Genomic DNA, 21,104 nt, shown 5'->3' on the forward strand with positions numbered 1-21,104 from the left:
AAAAATCAAACCATTATTATCTCTCTTTCTATAACCATTGTTTATAAAAATGGTTTGCTAGAGTGTACTAATCATAATGCATCACTAGTGTGAGAGGTTTTCACCTTAAGACCAATCAGGTCTTAGGTCCACTACTGTTCCTATAGGAACTGTATATTTCTTAATACTGTACACAAATAATAAAGTGTCTTTCATGCGTTCTGCATCATGGAATGAGTGGTAATTACTCTCTGGTCGGGACACTTCCTGCGTCGACTCCAGCCAAGGTCACTTGTCCTTTCACCATAGATTTCTTCATAGCTGGTCAGGATAACCTCCAGGATTTGAGTCTGAAGGAATGGAAAATGGTCCCTTGCCTCTGAGGAAAATATGACTGGGGTTGAACACCAGGTTCTGCACTCTGCAAAAGCAGAAGGTCTTAATTTTTACCAAGGAAGATGAAGTGTGTGTCTGTGAGAATTCTCAGAGCTCCAGGGCAGACAAGATGGGTTAGGGACCAGCTGGGAGTGCAACAGAACATCTTATCAACTGCCTTGTCTTCTCTAGTGCTGAGATGTTGCTCACCACAGAGATTTTGCCCCTCTTTTCCCTTGCATTGCAGAGTGAACCTAGAGAAAATGATACGGGAGACCACAAGCAAGGACTGAGTATCTTGGAAAGAGCTGTATTCCGTTTGGACAGTGATGGAAGGGAAAATCGGTAAATTAAAAAACCCTGAGTAGATCAGAGGTTTGAGTAGTATATTTTGAGGGATCTATGTGTATTTTGAGGGATCTATGTGTCACAAAAAAGCTCTTAAATGCATTTCTAAAACCTAAGGGGAAATATCATAGCGAAGCTTCCTCGTTTTCATTTTTCTTTTTCTTTTCAGGTGAACCTAATGGCCACAAAAAAAGGGAGTTCATGGCGGCATGACCAAGGAGGCCAATTTGAGTCCGTAAGTGTGGACTCATGGCTCCCATTGCTCTTGCCTGTGCCCATCCTTGGGAACCTTGGATGGGATGTGTTATCCCTTAGAGAAGTGAGGCCAATGGAGATCTCAACCCTGAGCACGTTGCCTGCAGTACCCCTTCCAGAGCCCAGCTGAAGGCCTGGCCTTTGGGCTGGGATCAGTTTGGTCAGAGGGGTGACCTCCTTTGACCAGAGACACATCCTACTCTAGCGGGGGATGTTGCTGAGCAGGGCTTTGAGGGTCAGGCTGAAATGAATGTGCCAAGGGACAGTGAAGGGGCCTGGGAGGTTCCTCTCCACTCCTGGTGTGTGGCAGAAGGGTCTCACCCTCTCGTCGGTGTCTGTGCTCTGGTGGGACTGAGGCACCTGTGTGGTGCCCGAGTGCTGTGGCAGCTGAGGCAGCTCCCTGGCCCAGGAGAGCCTCAGTGGGCCCGAGGGTCAGGAACTCCCCAGCACTGCATGGGGCTCCTGGGCCAGCTGTGGGATGTGTTCTGCCCCAGAACCTGCTCAGTGCAGCCCTGGAGTTCCTTGGGGAAAGGTCCTTGTTAAATACCCTGTCTTTGATTTTATTTTCATGTGCATCTGATGTCCAGTGTCTGTGGCTGCTGGCTGTCTGGCTCAGAAAGGTGTAGAAGTGCTATTCAAAGAGCTAAGTAAGTGTGCTGGATCCCATTGCTCTTGTCTGTGGCCATCCTGGGAACCCTTGGAATGGAATGGGATGGGATGTGTTATCCCTGGGAGAAGTGAGGCCAATGGAGGTCTCTCCCCTGAGCACACTGCCTGCAGAACCCCTTCCAGAGCCCAGCAGAAGGCCTGGCCTTTGGGCTGGGATCAGTTTGGTCAGAGGGGTGACCTCCTTTGACCAGGGACATGTTCTACTCTAGCAGAGGTGTTCCTCACAATTAGTAATAATGTCAAAGACAGAGCACATCCCTTCTGGGATTTCCTTTCCTTTCTTTGAGCACTAAAGGAGGAATCTTACCCTGGGCTTAGATACAGGAACAAAAGGCAGAAGCCTTTCTGTGCAGGTGAGTGCCAGTCCTTGCCCACACTACCTGGAAACTGAACCCTGCCAAGCAGGAAGGAGATCCAGAGCTCTGTCCTGCATGAGGGCTCAGTGCAGTCAGATTGAGCAGTCCCACCTGTCCATAAATTCCCATTTCCAAAGGCCTCCAGCCAGTCCTTTGTTACATTGCCCATCCCCATGCAGATGCCCAGGATGCCAGAGTGCAGAGATGTCCCAGCAGGGGGTTTTCCCAGCACAAGCAGAAGGAGAGAAACAAAAAACCAACCTGTAGAAGACCTAAGAAGAGACCTGTGGGAACCCAGAACATCCCTCTGGCAGTCCAGGATGGCCAGGACCCATGCCAGGGGGCTCAGAAGCCCTGCCACAGAGCCCAAAACACCAGTGGATTTGATTATGACCCGTAGAGCAAATTATAAACCTTATATGAAGATCAGCAGGCCACAACAGTTTAGGTAGAATATTAGTGAAGTTGTCACGGGATGGAAAAGTGGATTTTGGGGTTTTTGGTATGGGGGTTCAGGAGGCAAGATGGAGGGAACTGGGTGTGTCCAGCCTTTCTCCTTCTTCTTCTTGGCCTCCATCTTCTGCTGTGATGTTGGCACTTACTGATTGGTTTAGAGTAAAAGCTCACTGTCTAATATAGGTGATAGGTATTGGAAAGTAATTGTAAATATTGTATACATAGTTTTCAGTATAAAGACATAACACCGCCCCGGGGGCAGGCAGAGTGCCTCAGACTGTCCTGCTGAGCTGACCTCGGCAGGGCAGGAGAAAATTTTTTATAGATAAGATAAAATAAACAACCTTGAGACTGAGAAATGAAGAGCCCTGACTCCTTCTTCAAGCGTCAGGCTGGGAAAAGAGACTTTGAACTTTTCTTGGGGTCACTCTGAGCAGCAAGAGACCCTGAGACATTGGCATCCCTGGTGGGCTCCAAGAGGGCACCCAGGCGGGCTCTTGGCAAGCAGCCACGCCACAGCCATCAGCCGCTGAAACCTAGCCCAAGAAGGAAAGAAAACAGGCACTCTCAAGGGAAAAATCCAGAAAGAGTATCTCGACCTCTGCTGATAAGATTCGTTTCAAGCTCGACCCAGAAAGAGGAGGACCAGAAGCATGCCTGGAAACCCTCACCTGCGAGCTGCTGGACGGTGACCAGGGCAAACTCCGGACTGACCTTGCAGATGATTCAGCTTTTGGTAAGAAAGGTCAAAATTGAGAACATGGAGGGGACACGCTCCCAGGAACAACCCAGCATCTTGTTAGCCCTACAGGGCATGGCAGCCACACACCCTGTGAAAATCTCTGAAAAAAGATAAAACGGCCTTGAAGCTTTTATCCCCAGCAAGGGTAATGTTAGAGGCAATTTCGTGGAATTCCACGGGGGCTGCCAGCTATCAGCAGGCAGCAGTATTCTCTCGAGGATGGGGGAAGTCATCCTGCCATCAGCAGGCGGCAGTTGCCCTTACCGACCATAGAGGGACAAAGGTAATCCCCAGCAAACAGGTGTGAGAGGAATTGGCATCATCTCCACAGTGCCCAGGGTCCCATGGGTCCCCAGAACGCCCAGAACTCTCAGGGGGAGGTGGGCGGAGGGGGTCGGTGAACCCGGGGCAGAGCCGCTTCTCGGCGACTGGCGAACCCGTGCCACGGCGGCGCCGGCCGGCAGCAGCCCGGGGGGGCCGCAGAGGCGGCCGTGGGGGCTGCGGAGGCCGGCGGGGGCCCACGGGGGCAGCGGGGCAGTCGCAGTCACAGCAGCGGCGGAGGCGATAGCGCGCACGGCGGTGCCCGGATCGCAGCAGCGGGCGGTCGGCAGCGTGCAGGGCACGGCCGGCGGCTGCGGGGGCAGCGCCGAGCGGGGCCGGGCCGGGCGGAGCGCGGGAGCGGGAGGCGCAGGGCTGGCGGCGCTGGCGGCGGGCGCATGCGCCATGGCGGCGGCGGCGGTTTCACGCAGGGGATGCCAAAGCCGCGCGCGAAGGGCAGAACCCGCGCGACTGCGATGGCGGCGGCACCCGGGGAACGCGCACGGGCCGCGGCAGCCGCGCCGGGCGGGACTGAGGCGGACGGGACGGGACGGCTGCAGCGTCCCTGCGACCGCCACGGAGCGCGGCAGGCGCCCGCTGATGACGCACAAACCCGGCAGCCGGAGCGGGGCGGGTTTTTCCCCAGTGCGCAGACGCGGCACGGACGCGGCCGAGCGGGGACCGGAGCCAGAACGGGACCGGGGCAGCGCCGGTGTCGGTCACGGGCACAGGGGGCGTTCCCCAGACCGCGCCTGCGCCGAGAGAAGCGCCGGGGAGGCGCGCTCGGGGCGGGGGCATCCGCACTCCCGTGAGGGCACCGGCAGAGAGCGGGCGCGGTCTGGGTGCAGAGGGTGCCCGAGGGACCGGCCCTGCTCCGGTCCCACGGCAGCGGGCACGCAGCCGGCCCCGGCAGCCAGCACACAGTTTCAGCCTCCATCAAAATCTCAAGCTGGAGATTTTTCGCGGGTGCAGCGCATGTTGTGTGAGGCACACCGAACTCCTCAACAGCCCGGTCCCACAGAAGTGACGGAAACAGCATTTACCAGATGATCAGGCTTCAGATGCAAAAGCTGGACATGTAAAAAAGGTGTCCAAAATCAGTGTAAAGTGAGAAAGCACACAGACTTTTCCCCAAGATACAGAAAAAAGGGGAAACCAGTGCAAATCAGTGGTATTTCAAATACGAGGTAGATGGAAATCTTCTATTGTGAAAAATGCCTCTCAGGGAGGGAAACCACCATAGAAAGAAAGAAGTATTAGTAATGATTCAATTACCTGAAATGTCTCTGAAGACAGAGTATTTGAGAAATATCAATCAGATCCTATCTGTGGGGTCACCAGCTGATTCTCCAATGATTCACAGTTTTGCTGGTATGGAGTTTGTAACCTTTGTTATTTTTGGATTTTATAGGTGATACTGATAAATAAGGATTGTTATTAATGCTATATGAATACTTTAGAAAAGTTGTCATAACCCCTTCAAATACTTCCTGTTGATAAGTTGATTATATAATGAGAATTCTCAGAATTTATTATAAGAATTATGATCAAGGTATTGTTGTAATATTTACAGCCAGCTTTCATGTATTTCACTGTCTCTTTGTGTGATCATCTGCAAGACATGTGTCTCTTCAGAATCTTGTCTTTTTGTTTCTTAACTACTCATGTTTTTTGGGTTTCTTTTAAATCCAGATTGCCAGTTTCGTGGTTTTCTTCAGTTATTATTTCTTCAGTTATTATAGAGTACTTCAGCTGAGAATTCAAGAGGTTTGCTGTGTTTGAAGAATTTCTCTCCTGACAGAAGTTTCGGAGGGATTCAATTCTTTAATAGTTTGATTGATCTTTAATCGTAAGGTTTCCTATTCATAATTGCTGTTTTTAACAGTCTTGTTTTAAAATGTATTAAGTGATGTGCATCAATTAGAGTTTGAACTCTGGCCAAGGTCTAGCTCTACTTGAATGGAATGATTGACAATCAACCCAGATGTTTTCTGCAACAAAAAGTATTCAAGTCGTTTTGGATTGGCAATTTGACCATGTATGATAGCTGAGCCTGTTTTCAAAGGGAGTTTGGAGAAACATGAATCCAGACATGAGTTCTCCAGTTCTCTGTTTTTTTAAGGTTCATCAGCTGTCGCAGACTCTGGGATGACAGTTCAGTGTTGCAGTGATTGATAACTGTATGACTGCAGATGTGTTATTGGTTATGTGTATTATCTGATTGATTTCTAATCATTATCTTACATTTCCCTATGCAATATTGCATAGAGACTGAAACAGAAGAGACCAATGTTTTGTTTTCATATATGCGAAAAGTCAATCATATAATGTGCATTTTTCACAGTGCTGGTAGCACGTAGCTGCAACCCAGCTTTGTCTCCCCTTCCCAGGGAAGTCCTGCTCCATGACCTTTATCTGCCTCCCCAGCAGCTCAGTGGTAGGAAAAGCCACTTGAAGTGGCTGATGGATTCTCCCTCAGTTTTTTGCCAGAGGCTTTGAGCCAGGAGGTTCTCTGGAGGGACGCTGGCTTTGGAAACCTCTCCTGAGCTTGCAGGTGTGGAGTAAAACTCCCTGCTGGGCCAGTGAACAACAAGTTATCCTCTGATCCATCTGGGACCCCCATGGCTTGGGGTCAGCCCTTGCTGGGGAGCTGCTGCTTGGGAGAAATAGCCACTCCCTTTTCATAAGTTTAGAAAGGTTTATTAAACCTTATCAAAAATACAACAGAAGACTGAATAGAGAAAATGTTATGGCGCCAGGAGCAAAGGATTTTCCCCACCATGTGCTCTCCCACACAATGGAGTTTTTTGCCTTTTAACCCTTTAGCCCCTCCCAAAATTCTGTCCATTGACTCCTTCTTCAGTGTCCAGTGGTGGAGTTTACTTCCTCAAATCTTGATTGGAGGTCAAATGTCACTGTAGTGACAAGGTGACCCTCCCACATATCCCAACCCCAGGTGTCCCTTGATAACAACTGAGGGGGTAAAAGAAATTTTTCTTAACTTCTATACATGGTATTTGTCTGTTAATTGTGAGAGTCAATCATTGTGGCATTCACATTCTCTGAATGGAGAGACATAATTCTCTCTCAAGGTTTCTTTTCCTGGAGAAGCACAGGGAAAAGCAAGAAAAAAATTCGTATCTCCATCATGTGGAAAGTGTTAGGAAGATTATTTACCTGAAGTGATTTGTCAGTTGGATTCTGCTGAGGATTGTTTTGTTTCCTTGGCCAATTGGAAAAAGCTTTGTCCTGGCTGTCTGGAGACAGTCACAAGTTTTCTTTAGTACTCTTTAGTATTCTCTAGTATTCTTTGTAGTATAGTATGCTTCTTTAATATAGTGTAGTACAATGTAATATAATTTAGTTTAATAAAGCAACTGTTCAGCCTTGTGAATCAATGGAGTCAGCTGCCAATCATTCCCTGCAATGGGGCATCCTGCTTTTTGATAAATCATCGCATTACTCATCTCTCACACTGCAGCTCCTCCCCAGGTGCTTTGCTCTCCTGCACTCACACTTCTCTCTGCCAATCTGTGGCTTATTAAACAGTCTGCTGGCTTTGTCTCTCCTGTGGGTGCAGGCAGCGTAGATTCCTGCGGACACGAGAGAGCTGTGGCTGGAAAAGTTAATGGAGGGGAAAGAAACAGGGAAGAAGAAGGGCTCTTGTGAAGATCACACTGCCCTCCTGAGGCTCCTGGGGGAGAAGGCAAAGTTGCACGAAGACCCCATGCTGTTCTCTGATGACATTTTTTTCATTGAGCCAATGGTAAGTGATAGGTGAAAACGTCATTTTCCTCCTCTTCTTCCTCCTTATCCTCCTCCTCCTCATCCTGCTCCCCCTCTTCCTCCTCCCACCCACTCTACCCCCGGCTGCGGTCACTGGGCAGATCCTCAGCTGGCTCGAAGTGCTGGGAGGGAGGACATTGAGTTTCTGGTGCACCTGCAGAGCTCGCCTAAAAATGCCAAATGCTAAAAGCATTTCTGCCCTGGAGGCTCATGGCAGGGTTGGGTGCCTGACAAGGCCAAGCTGTGGTGCCAGGGCTTGACCTCAAGGGCACTCTGTGCGTGTCCTTGCAGTGTCCACAGGGAGCAGTTCTTACAGGTAGGGGCTCCCCCCACATGTGAGGTTCAGCAGAGGCTGTTGGAGCACTGCCAGGCCACATTCTGACCTGAAGCTTGCAATGGTTTGCTGGGCAAGTGAGGCCAAATTCAGCCTAAGGCTAATCATAGAAATACCAATCCCCTCCTGTAACCACGCCTTGCACTATTTCTGAGTGTCCCTTCCAGTGTCCTCTGTAGCCTGGACACAAGGGTGGAAGGTTGAAATGGGCCTTTGGAGTTGTCCTGCACACAGGGACAGAAAACCTTTTCCTTTTCTGTTTCTGCAAGCAAACCACCACGTCCTCGTATCAACCAGAGTCCTGATTCTGAGTACTGGCATTGTGGAGAGCATTATTAATAATTGGTTAGCTGAGAAAGGCCACACTGATATAATGCCACTGGTTAAGCTGAAGGAGAAAAGTCAGCAGTCAGCAAGCTGAAAGGAAAAGTCAGCAGTGACCTTGCTGCAACATGAGGATAGGGAGTTGAGATTAGTCCTGAATATATCCTAAGAATATGTAGAAAGTATCAAAAGTAGAACCATAGGAATGTAGAAGTAGGCGTAGGTGCTGATATGTAAGCTGACCAATCCTGAGCTCAACTTTTGCAATATGTATGAAGCTCATTATTAACTGTATTTAACCCGCCGTACTGATCAATAAAATTGAGCCTGTGATGATCAAAATGATGTCCTGGTTCCCTTCCGTCGACAAATGGTGGAGAATGCGGGCATAACCGAATCTCTGCCCTTTTTCTCGGATTAAAAGAAAAAGGGATTACGCCACGGTTCGGAAGTTGGGTTTGGGTCCCAGCAGCCGGGACGGTGCCGGAATTTGAAGCACCCTTAAGGTTCACAACTGTGACTTAAGCCAATACGTGTCCGCCGGAGCCTGGAGAGCTGCAACAGCGCGTGCTGATTAATAGGTATGGATAGGCAAGCGGCATATGATTTATTTACCGCCTGTTTAGAGCGGCGTGGGATAAAAGGGATAGATTTAAAAAAGGAGTTACCAGGGTTATTAGCTTATGGCCATGCTAAGGGTATCTTTTCTAATCCTCATACAGTTCATGAGTTATCAGAGTGGAGAAAGTTTGGGGAAATATTGTGGGATACAGTACTAGATGATGATAAGTCAGCAAAGAAATTCGGGAAGTTATGGCGGGTGGTGTATAACACGTTACTTCAGCAGGTCTCTGAGAGAAAGGCAGCAGAATAGGCAACAGAAGCTCATAAGAGGAATATAGGGTATGGTCGTGAAGATGATCCCCTGGCACCCTCTGTAACTAAGGTACTTATGCCTAAGAGTCCCCAGCAAAGTGGTGTGGAGGATTTCTCTATAGGCGCAGTGGAACCGTCTGCACCTTTCCTGTCAGAGGGGGAGGGCGAGTCGGATGGTGGGGGGAGGGGCAAGCCAGCTTCGCCTCCGCCACCAGCTTCAGGCGAGTCGGATGGTGGGGGGAGGGGCAAGCCAGCTTCGCCTCCACCGCCAGCCTTGCCTCCGCCGCTTCCCCTCAATGAGCCGGCTCCGGTTACAGCTTCGGTGGGGGAGGGGCCCATTTCCCCGCCCGAGGCGGCTCCAGCGGGTGGGCTGGTTCCCCCCCGCAGGCAGGCTCCGCTTGAGCCGGCTCCAGTTTCACTGTCAGCTCCAGCGGGGGAGGGGGGGCTCCTGCTTCCCCCGCGCGAGCCAGCCCCTGCTTCACTGCCCCCCCCGCGCGAAACCTCGGTGTCTGCACCGAAGCGCCAGCAGCATAGCACCCTTAAAGGGCCAGATCCCATCCCAGGGGCACACCGTGATCCATGGGGGGAGATGGCTAAACAGAGGAGGGAAGCTTGGGCTGCTTTGGCGAAAGAAGTAATGCAAATGGGGGATGGTGAGGCGGTGGAAATAGCTTCTAGTCTTGCATGTCCAGTTACATACACACCACCGTATGATGCACAGGGGAACCTTACGCATAATATAGCAGAATATACTCCCTTAGATTGGAAGTTGTTAACTCAGCTACGTTCTACGGTTAGTCAGTTTGGAGTAAAAAGTGAACCTGTTAAGCAAATGTTAGATTATCTTTTTAATACTCAGGTTTTATGTCCTAATGATTTAAGAGGAATAGTTCGGTTGATATTCACTCAGCATCAGCAGTTATTGTTTAATGCCCATTGGCACGCGTTGGTAAATGAATCGGTTGCTGTACAACGAGCCCAGGGAGACCCATTACATGGGGTGACAGTAGAGGAGCTGATGGGCTTAGGGGCATATTTGCGTACAGAGGCACAGATGATATCGGGAGCTGATAAACTTAGAGAGTCTATGAGGTTGGTGCGTGCTGCAATAGACATGGTTAAAGAGCCAGGAGGGCTACCGGCTTATATGGGTATTAAGCAAGGAAGGGAAGAATCATTTGGAAATTTTATAGATAGAGCAGCTACTGCTATAGATCGGGCTGGTGTGGCAGATTACATGAAGGGGGCGCTATTGAAGCAGTGTGCCTTGCAAAATAGCAATCCAGCAACCCAGAGAGTGTTAGCTACTTTAGGGGCAAATTGGACTATTGAGGAAGCATTAGAGCGAATGGCATTAATGCCAACAGCTTCACAGGCATTTATAGCAGAAGCCTTAAAGGAATTAGGATTGGGGTTGCAAAAGCAAGCAGAGTCCACCCAAAATCAGGTGCTAGCTGCTCTTGCTCCTCTCCGAAATGGCTCTCTGGCATTCACTCAAGGGGGCTCGAAGCCATTCCTCAAGTGTTACCGATGCGGCAACGAAGGACATACACGCCGAACGTGCCGAGCAACTGGCGTATGGTGTCAACACTGCCGATCCAGCTCCCACAACACTACGGCTTGTAGGCGCCGGTCGGGAAACCATTTGCAGAGCGCGAATCATGGGGGCCGCGCCCAGACACAAGTTGCCGCCGTGACATCGGAGACACCAGCAGCTGCCGTGACATCGCTGCCACCTCCTGTCTGCAACCCGCAACAACCGGGAGCCTCGGCTTGGACTTATCAGCAGCAGTAGACGTCACACTAATGACGAACCGGCCTGAGAGGATACCCACTGGAATAAAGGGTCCTCTTATACTAAATGGACAAACATGTGGAGCATTATTGCTGGGACGTTCCTCTATAACTATGTTGGGATTATTTGTTTTGCCTGGTGTTATCGATGCGGACTTTACCGGGGAAATACAAATTATGGCTTACACCCTTTATCCTCCGATTAAAATTACAAAAGGACAACGCATTGCACAATTGGTACCACTGTCACAAATGACATCGGGAATACAATCATTTACTGGGCAAGCACGGGATGAAAAAGGTTTTGGCTCTACTGGTGTTACACTTTTAACTGTGGATTTACAAAATAGACCAAAACAAAAGGTTGAAATTACCTATGGGCATCAAAGCATAACCCTTTATGGATTATTGGATACAGGAGCAGATACTAGCATCATTTCTCCAGAAGCCTGGCCACAACATTGGCCTCTATTACCTTCATCAAACATGCTCACAGGAGTAGGAGGATTTACATTGGCAAGCAGGTCGCCGTCTTTGTCTGTGTGCATTGAGAATCAACAAATATCTGCTGTGTTTTCAATTGTTCAACTGCCTCCTACAGTTTCCTGTTTAATTGGAAGGGACATTTTAACACAATTGGGAGTGGTGTTAACTAATCAGCACCCTTTGGGGTAATTGCCATTGCTTGGACTTTCCCCATTCCACTCACCTGGAAAACGGATACACCGGTGATGGTTAAGCAATGGCCATTAAAAGGGGAGAGTCTTATGCATGCTCATGAATTGGTACAGGAACAATATACAAAGGGACACCTGCGACTGTCCACAAGCCCTTGGAATACACCTATTTTTGTAATCAAAAAGAAATCAGGGAAATATTGTTTGATACATGATTTGAGGGCTGTAAATGACCAAATGGAACCAATGGGGGCCTTACAGCCTGGTCTTCCAAATCCAGCTATGATTCCAGAACACTGGCCACTTTTAATTATTGACCTAAAGGATTGTTTTTTCACTATTGGCCTGCATCCTGATGACATGAAGAGATTTGCTTTTACTTTACCAGCAATAAATCGTGGGGAACCAGATAAAAGATTTGAATGGACATCTCTTCCGCAGGGCATGCGCAACTCTCCCACTTTATGTCAGCTTTATGTTGATGCAGCATTACAGCCACTACGTCGTAAATGGCCAGCAACTATAATATATCATTACATGGACGATATTTTGTTTGCACAGCAACAGCCATTCTCCTCTTTACAGATTAACACCATTAAAAATACTCTTGCTGCATATTCACTTGTTATTGCTGCAGAGAAAATTCAGACTACAAAGCCCTGGAAATATTTGGGATGGACTTTGATGGATCAAATAGTGATACCACAAAAATTGGAATTACAACTGGACATTAAAACTCTACATGATGCACAGAAGTTGCTGGGAGACTTACAGTGGCTGAAGCCTATTGTGGGAATACCAAATCACTTATTAGAAGCCCTACGACCTTTGTTAAAAGGTGTGGACCCTACTACTCCTGTACACCTGACAAAGGAGCATCATCTTGCTTTGCAGCAAATTAGTAACTGTGTACAGCAAGGGTATGTGTCTCGTCGACAACTCGACCACCCCATTGACCTTACTATTTGGAATAGCCCTTGCCACTTGCTTGGTGCTCTCTCTCAGTTGCAAAAGAAAACGGGGGAGATACGGGTATTGGAATGGTTATCACCACCACTACAGCATAAGAAAACAATATCTTCAAAAATTGAACAATTGGCTGCATTAATCAAAAAGGGGCGTCTCAGAATTCTTGAAGTGGATGGTAGAGAACCTGCTACTATTAGATTACCTATGCAAAAAGAAACCTTGGACTGGTACTTGATAAATTCAAAGAATTTACAAGAAGCATTATTGATGTCACCTGCTAAAGTAGAGACTAGTAAATTAGTGCCTAGAGTTTTGCAATGGATGACAGAATGGAACTGGATTACTCGACCTTTGAGAGAAGAAAACCCCATAGAAGGAGCTATTACAGTTTTTACAGATGCAGGAAAGAAATCAAGGCGTGCTGCTGTTACCTGGCAAGAAAAAGGACAATGGAAGCATCAACTCCTCACAGCAGACCCTGCAGATAGCTTACAAACTTTGGAATTGTTAGCAGTAGTATGGGCGGTGTCCAACTTACAGGAGCCTTTAAATGTGGTCACAGACTCTATGTATGTTGCAGGAGTAGTCAAACGAATAGAGGAAGCAGCAATTAAGGAAGTGAATAATAAACGATTGTATGAGTTACTGATACAGTTAAGGAAAGCTTTACGGGAAAGAGCAAACGGTACCCTTAAGCAGTATATTGAAAAACATCAAGATTTGACAGATCCACAAGCATGTTTGGCTAAGGTTTTGTATGTGATTAATCATTTATGCATTTTTGGGGAAGATGATACCCCCCTGCAATGAAACATCATCCGAGGTCAGGTCAGGAAAATACTAAGGAAGCAGAGGTCTGGGTTAAGTATAAGAACCCAAGTACAGGATTATGGGAAAAACCTGCAAAAGTATTATATTGGGGTCGGGGGTATCTTTGTGTTTCCTCACCTACAGGGCCTTTGTGGGTGCCTGCTAAGTGGACTAAACCTGTTTTTGATGCAGCCTCCGGTGGATCGCCTTACGGAGGAGGACAAGGAGCGACTGGGGAAGAAACTGCTTCTAGTCCTACAACCACTACTGTTTCAATTGAAGGGGTACTCGGAAGCGGTGGACAGAGCACTGACACGTCACTACCGGACGGCCCGGGAGTTGATTGGTTTCATTGACTCATTATCAACTTTTCACTTAACAGATCCAGCGAAACTACATTGCCTTGACTGTCACAATCCACATTGTGCTGCCTGGATAGCTCTACGTTGTGGGGGTTGTAAAAGAACTTTTTGGATAGAACAATCATTATTACGGGATTTGTGGTGTCATACCTGTAAACACGAGCACACGTGGGGTAAAAGCTGGCAAGATGAATTAAGGAGACAAACGGGGCAAAACGCATATATAGCTTTAAATCTTTATGAGTCTCCTGAACAGAAGGTTCTTGCTTATTATCGATGGGAAATACAATGTATTGTAAATAGAATTAAGGTTCAAAGTAAATCACGTATAGTTTCTATAAGGTGTAGGAAATTAGTGCCTTTAACAGAGCATTCAGTTGTAGGACCCTTCCAAGGGGATCCTGATAGAGCATTAGATTGCTGCGTTGATAAGTTGCAAAAATTAAGTTTGAAAGTGGCAGGACCAGTGAAATTAGGAGCAGCAAGATTGAAGACAGATAAGAAGAAGAAGGCAAAAAAGGGAACGGTCTCATTTGAATAGGGGTATCAGTGATTGCTAATTAATTTTCTATGATTAGAACAATTTTACTGTTGTGGGACTCTCGGGAGGATATAGTTGTTGAGGAGGATAACGAACAAGAACTACGATTACGAAATAAGATACACCTTGTGTTAAAGAAAGACCTTGAGCTGTTAGCCTCATATAGTAAAAAGGCTGAAGAGGCTTTGCGATCACCACCATTGAATTGGTTGCTTTGGGTTGAAGATACACAGTTTTATACTGGTCCTTACTTACATTCGCTTCCTTGTTATGTTTGCAAAAAGGATAAAGATAAATGCTATGCATGGGTAGCTTTGCATTGTGCAGATTGTAATCAGGTTTATTGGTATTCACAGAAGTCATTAGGATATTTATGGTGTACATCTTGTTTTGGAAAGTGGATTCGAAATCATATCTGGGTTAGAGCTCTTGAACAAAGTACTGGCCTGCCAGGACGGACAGGATTACAGCTCTTTGAGAGTGCAGAACAAGTGGTTATAGCATATCTTAGGTGGAAGTTACAGGAAAGCCTTAGAATATTTGAAATTACTAGAGCCTCACGTATCATAGCAGCTCGCTGCAAAGCTGATTTGCCTTCAAACTTACCTCGTGCTATACCTGTGAGCAAGGATGCTGATTTAGAATTAGATCAGTATATTCAAGAATTGACTCAGCCTTACAATAGACAATCTAGCAAACCAGGGAAAAGACAGCGAAGAAAGAAAAAACAACGTAAGCAGAAGGAAGAAAAGGAGAAGCAAAGCAAGCAGAAAGAAAAATGAGGTTTGTTTTTGTAATACTGCTCAATGCTGTAGCAAGTGAAGCAGTAGGAGTAACACACTTTAGTCAACCAAGGGAAAATTTATGGGTAACACTTGCTAATCAAACTAACCAATCATCACTTTGTCTTAGCCTTGGAGGAGTCACTAACCCATTTCGAACATGCCTGGTGGGACTTCCGGTGTGGTCTCCTGGAGAATTTTGTAGTTTGATAAACAATCAAACCTTATGTATGTCTAACATGTCAAACATCACATTGCCGGTGCAACAGGGGTATACTGCAGGTCAGAGTGATGGCTATCGTCAATGCTTACTAATCCAATCACTTAACACCTCTTTGCACTCTCCTCCTGAGGAATTGGATCTTTTTGGAAGTACAAATGCCAGCATATCTAACACTACAGCTGGTGGATGGTTTAGCTTCAAACTTTTGGGTGCTCAGAATTTAAACCAACCTAAAGAAACATGGGCCACCCTAGATTCATCCCTGAATGTGAGTGAATTCTCTCCACAGCATTACAGTCAATGTAACGGCACAAATATCACAGCACCAATGAAATTACCCACAGGAATATTTTTGATTTGTGGAGACAGGGCATGGAATGGTATACCAGCTAAACCACAGGGTGGGCCCTGTTTTTTGGGAAAATTGTCACTGTTTCATCCTAATGTGTCCTTGCTAATGCAGCTGAGTCAAAATTCAAACAGGAGAAAACGTAGCATACATGACTTAGACTGCAGCAAGATAGGAGATCCACGGTTTTGGGGCACATTCAAACAGGTGGTGGTTTCAACTATCTTACCAGGAGGATCTGCCAATAAAGCCATGAATTTAGCAAAACAATTAGGATGCTGGGCAAGGGATGAGCTGAACAAGACATCACAAATCCTAGACATGCTAACTGCAGACGTGCAAAGTGTTAACCATGCTGTTTTGCAAAATAGAGCTGCTGTAGATTTTTTGCTCTTAGCACAAGGGCATGGATGTGAAGAGTTCGAGGGAATGTGTTGCATGAATCTGTCTGATCATTCAGTGTCCATTCACACTAAGATAAGAGAATTACAACAGGGACTTCACAAACTTAAGGAAGAAGACGGTTTAGGAATTGACGAATGGCTTAAAGGCCTGGGACTCGGACCGTGGCTGAGGAACCTTGTGATCTATGCTATAGGACTGCTGGGTGTAATTTTACTGTTTTTGCTTATTTTGCCTTGTATCTTTAACTGTATCCAAAACATGGTCATCCGTACAATAGCAAAAACATGGCAAACTAATCTCCTTGCACAAGAAGAAAACGGGGGAAATGTGGAGAGCATTATTAATAATTGGTTAGCTGAGAAAGGCCACACTGATATAATGCCACTGGTTAAGCTGAAGGAGAAAAGTCAGCAGTCAGCAAGCTGAAAGGAAAAGTCAGCAGTGACCTTGCTGCAACATGAGGATAGGGAGTTGAGATTAGTCCTGAATATATCCTAAGAATATGTAGAAAGTATCAAAAGTAGAACCATAGGAATGTAGAAGTAGGCGTAGGTGCTGATATGTAAGCTGACCAATCCTGAGCTCAACTTTTGCAATATGTATGAAGCTCATTATTAACTGTATTTAACCCGCCGTACTGATCAATAAAATTGAGCCTGTGATGATCAAAATGATGTCCTGGTTCCCTTCCGTCGACATGGCATTGTGAGAGACAATGAATGCCTGATGTCTGCACAGTGCAACATCCCTTCTCATCTTGGAGTAAACCCTAGAATAATGCCAGCCTCTGCTTTCTTTCAATACAGGTTAAACTAATATTTTTATTTCTAAGGTTCTGGTTCCGGGCAAATTTGGGAGAGAACCCCCCAAAGGGGCTCCTCTCGGAAAGCAGATTCAATCGGCCCCTACCCCCAACCGGTCCTGGAGAAAAGACCTCCTTGAAGTGGAAAAAACCTGTTTATTAAACAATAAACCCTAAACAGTATTAATCAATAAAACCCCTTGCTGCTCCAAAAGAGATGACAAACTGAGAAAGTCCCTCCCTGGGTTGCAGCTCAGCTCACTAAGTCTCTGATCAGTCCCTCTAGTGCTGGAAATGTGGCAGACCAGGCCCAGCCCAGTGGCCACAGGTGGAGCTGTCGGTGCTCTTCTGGTGTTCAGTCCAGAGCAGTTTTGAACAGGTCCAAAGAAAAGGGAAAAAAACCCCACAGTCCAGGGAACTTCTTTGCCTCAGCAAGCTAAATTAACTAAAAGCAAAGGAGAGCTCTGTCCCGCTGTCTGTCCATCCACACACAATGCAGTCCAGGAGCAGGAGTGTGGAGGAGTGAGTGCAGTGTCTGAAAACAAACTGCTGCTTCTTCTCTCCCCACTTCACTCTCTGCAACAAGTCTTAAAGGTGCAAAACTTATTATTCAGCATAAACAGAACAAGACGATTTGGGATAAAAGCATCATATAGTCGACCCAAGACAGGCATCATGTTCCCTTCTTCTTGTGGAGAGCCACCAGTGCACAGTGGCAGTTGCATCCCACTGTAGCTGACAGCAGCATGATGTGACCAAGAGCCTTTGTCAGAGCAGCAGGAATATTGTGGAGAGTGGCAGCTGAACAGCTGAGCATTGAGAGCTTCCAGCGCTGTGTTGAGCTGGGTTTGGAGTGTTTCCTTGGGCTCCTTGTGTTGTTCACTCATTACTAATGCTCTAAACAGAGGCTTACAGAAGTGTGGTTGAAAACAAGAAATGTGAAGTTTGCAGAGCAATGTTTTGCTGTCTCTTTCTGCTGTAGGAGGGAGAAATTGGGCCAAATTGTTTGGCCAAATTCAAGGTGACCTTCAGACCCCTGGAAGCACTGGAGAATGGAAGTGTGGCTTACTGCAGCATCTCAGGTACAGCTCCTTTGCCCTGCTTCTCTCCCCCTCAGTGAAGCCATGGTGCCAGCCTGAGCCCACGGGGCTCCCATGGAAGTGCTGGGAAGAGTCCCTGGTCAGCAGGGCAGTGCTGGCACATCCCCCCTGGCCCTGCAGCTCCCAAGGAGTCTCCTGTGCCAGGCCAGGGCTCAGAATGCTGTGTGTGCCTGACTGATCCCAGAACAGCCCAGGCAGTGCAGGGAGAGGTTTTCATGCCATGGCTTTGCCAGCATTCCCCCAAAGGCCAGAGAGCTGCAGAGCAGAACAGCTTTAGTGAACAAGCACTCAGCCCCTGCAGGCCCCTGGCCTCCAGGATGATGGGTCCATTTGACATGGATCCATCATCAGGCAGCAGGAGCTGAGTTACAAATGTGTTCCCTGAGCCTGGATCACCTCCCAGTGCCCAGACAGCAGCAGAGCAGAGGTGTTTGAGCCCCCCTGAGCCCAGGGTGTTGGTAGAAGGAGCGGCCTTGGCCAGCACTTGCCTCTCTCCCTTTGTGGGAATTGAGCCCTTGCAGCTCTGTCTGTGGAAATAGAACACAGTGCTGAGTGTCAGGAGTTGGGGACTTTGGCAACGAAGTCCTGTGTTCCTGGGCCAGGTAGTTTGGTAATTGCCAAACTCTGTAGGAGCTCTGTGCCTTCACTGAATGATTTCAAAGCTCCTCTAAGTGCATGGGAAGGAAAGCATAGAACCAGAGTATGTTAAGGATGGAATGGACTTAAAGGCCTCTGGGCAGGAACACCTCCCCCTAGAGCAGGTAGCTCCAAGCCCCATCCAGCCTGGCTTGGAACACTTTCAGGGCTGGAACCTCCACAACAGCCCTGGGGAACCTGCTCCAGTGTCTCACCACCCTCAGAGTAAAAAATTTCTTCCTAATATCTAAGCTAAATTTCCTTTCTTTCAATTTATACCTGTAACTCCTTGGCCTGTCACTACAAGGCAGCAGAGATGTTTTAAACTCAGCAGACTGGTGGCTGAAATTGGAAAGCAGCCCAAGGAATGGGTTAGAAATTAGAAGTCAGCCCCAAGGCTGAGGGAAGAGGAGGGTCCATATCCTTTCCTGCAGCATCAGGAGGTGGTTGCATCCAGCTCAGAGTCAGGGTCTAGCACTGAGGCAGCCTGGAAAATCCAGTATAACAGAGGGAATGATTGTAGTGCGATAGACATCTCTCCCCAGGCTGTGAGAGCAGGCTGCCCCTGCACCTCTCAGGGGAAGGCCAAGGACCCTTGGTAGAATTCAGCTCTCCTACTCTGAACCTTGGGAACATTTCTATCGACACCCCCCACATCTATGACGTGAGCAGAAGGCTTGGGGTGGATCCTGATGGCTCCTGAGGCAGAGCAAGCCTGGTGGAAGTGTGGAATTGCTGCCGACCTGGGCAGTTGTGAGCAGGGAATATTTGATCTACTGGTGAAATCTGGGAGGGTCTGAAAGGTGTGTCTGTTGTTCATGAAGCCCCAGTTCCTTCTTTGGGAATCAGCTGGGAGGCTTGCTGCAAAACAACCCCTTGGCATATGAAACAAAGCCTGGGTCAAAAAGGGATGTTCAGAGGCTTTTGTGGCAGTGCCAGACACAAGACACCTTTGGACTGGGCTGTTCAGAAGCAGCTGGAACAAACTGGCTGCCTTTGAGCTTCTGTCAACTGCAGACAGCTTCCAGTCAAGTGTCTCCTGCTTATTGCTGCAGGTCACAGGAAAGCCATCCAGCCTCCTGGCTCAGTGCTGGCCCTTGCAAAGGGCTTGGGAGTTCTTTCCCTTGCTGACCAGTCCCTCAACACACTTCAGCCTTGGTGCATCTCTGGCTCTAGAAAGAGAAAAGTGTTCCTGGGAATAAAGCAAAGCATTTTTCTACCTATTTGTCTCCTCCCCAATAGTGTCAAGTTTGCAACAAAATCCAAAGAGAGAGCAGCTGAAAGAGGTAGAAAATGAGGCACTACATCATGCCAGACACTTCCAAAAGCTTGGCTGTGGGAGGCAAAGACATGCTGAGTTTTCTTACCAAAAGATGATGCTGTCTATACATTTTGATGCTGATGCCTCATAATCAATGTATTGTTTTCATGACATGGGAAAAGGTGAATGAGTAGATGGTGCTGTTGGAGCTGTGCTCAGTGGGGCAGCAGCAGCTCTGGGGTGATTCCCTGCGCAGCTGCAATCAGCCCACGTTGCTCTCAGGGCCAGGTCTGAATGAACTTGGTGATGCTGATCAGAGGTGCACAGCTCTGTGTCCATGGGATAACCCCAGGGTTGTGGACTCCAGTTCTGTGGAGTTGCCGCTGCTTTGCATGAAAACTTCAAGGCAGAACTTGTCCTGTTGTATTTTTTTGCCATTCAAAGCATCGTCTGCTATTTCTGGGTATTAATTGCGTCATTAGACAATAACTCACAAGAAGGGAAGATTCCACATGTATTTCCATTTTGCTTTCTTGCTGCTGCAGGTGAAACTGATTAACCTAGGAGATATTGATGCTCCCTTCACCTATAGCCCTTCAACTGCCAACGTGGGCTTCTGCTTCAAGTTTGTGCCTGAGGAAGACATCGGTGCACCAGGTGGGACCCAGACTGCTCAGATCTCCTTCAGTGCCGCCATAGTGTGGAGGTTTGAGGAAGAATTCCAGTTCAGTGTGGCTGGATCTCCTATGTCTGCAATCCTGACTATCAAGTAAGGGTGGTCAAAGCCAGGCACGCGCCTGCACGTCCTCAGCACAAGAGAAAGGGGCCGCTTCATGTGAGCGGTCCCAGCCCCTCCACGCGTGCGGGATCGGTGCCAAAAGCCAGACAACACTTAGCGGTGGATCACACGGCTCGTGCGTTAATGGAGAATGCAGCTAGCTGCAAGAATTAGTATGAATTGCAGGACACATTGGTCATCCACACTTTGAATGCACTTGCGGCCCTGGGTTCCTCCCGGGGCTACGCCCGTCTGAGCATTTCTTGACGATCAGTCGCCGTCCGGGGGCCACCACAGTGGTGCGGCTGGCGTTGCCTCGCAGGCCAGTTGACTGTGGTCAGCAGCGGAGACGATGCTGGCTCGCTGGTGCCCAGAGGGAAGGCGGTCAGGGGTTTGGCAAGGGATGCTTTTCCCTTGGCGGCCTCAATTTTTTCCCTGTGACCCAGCAGGCGTCATCATCGTCATGGCTGTCATCATCATTGTTGCCGCGCAGGGCCTTCATCCCCCTATATGCAGACTCAGGGACTGATCCATAGCTCCCCACTCCTGGAGTGAGCCACTGGGGCAGAGTTTGTCCTTGGGGCACCCATGCCGCAGTATGGTGGTGGTGGGAGATGAGGAGAGTGAGAGACAGCGTTGAAAACATCACCGTGGGCTGGGAGAACAGAGGGGGCAAGAGGGAGATGAGGTGCAGGCCTCACCCGTAGCCTCCCAGCCACGCAGGCGGCTGTCTGCGGGTGGGTACCACGGGGGTACTGTGCTGTGCTGCTGCGTGTGCATGTGAGGCGAGAGCGCCA

General features: G+C 48.1%; 1 pseudogene; it reads left to right on the top strand.

Moving 5' to 3' along the window:
* The first annotated feature begins 20,416 nt into the window (after window positions 1-20,416).
* On the top strand, window positions 20,417-20,569 carry LOC134426074 (5.8S ribosomal RNA; annotated as a pseudogene).
* Window positions 20,570-21,104: the final 535 nt, after the last annotated feature.

This window comes from Melospiza melodia, chromosome 17 (genome assembly GCF_035770615.1).
Source record: "Melospiza melodia melodia isolate bMelMel2 chromosome 17, bMelMel2.pri, whole genome shotgun sequence".
NCBI lineage: Eukaryota > Metazoa > Chordata > Aves > Passeriformes > Passerellidae > Melospiza > Melospiza melodia.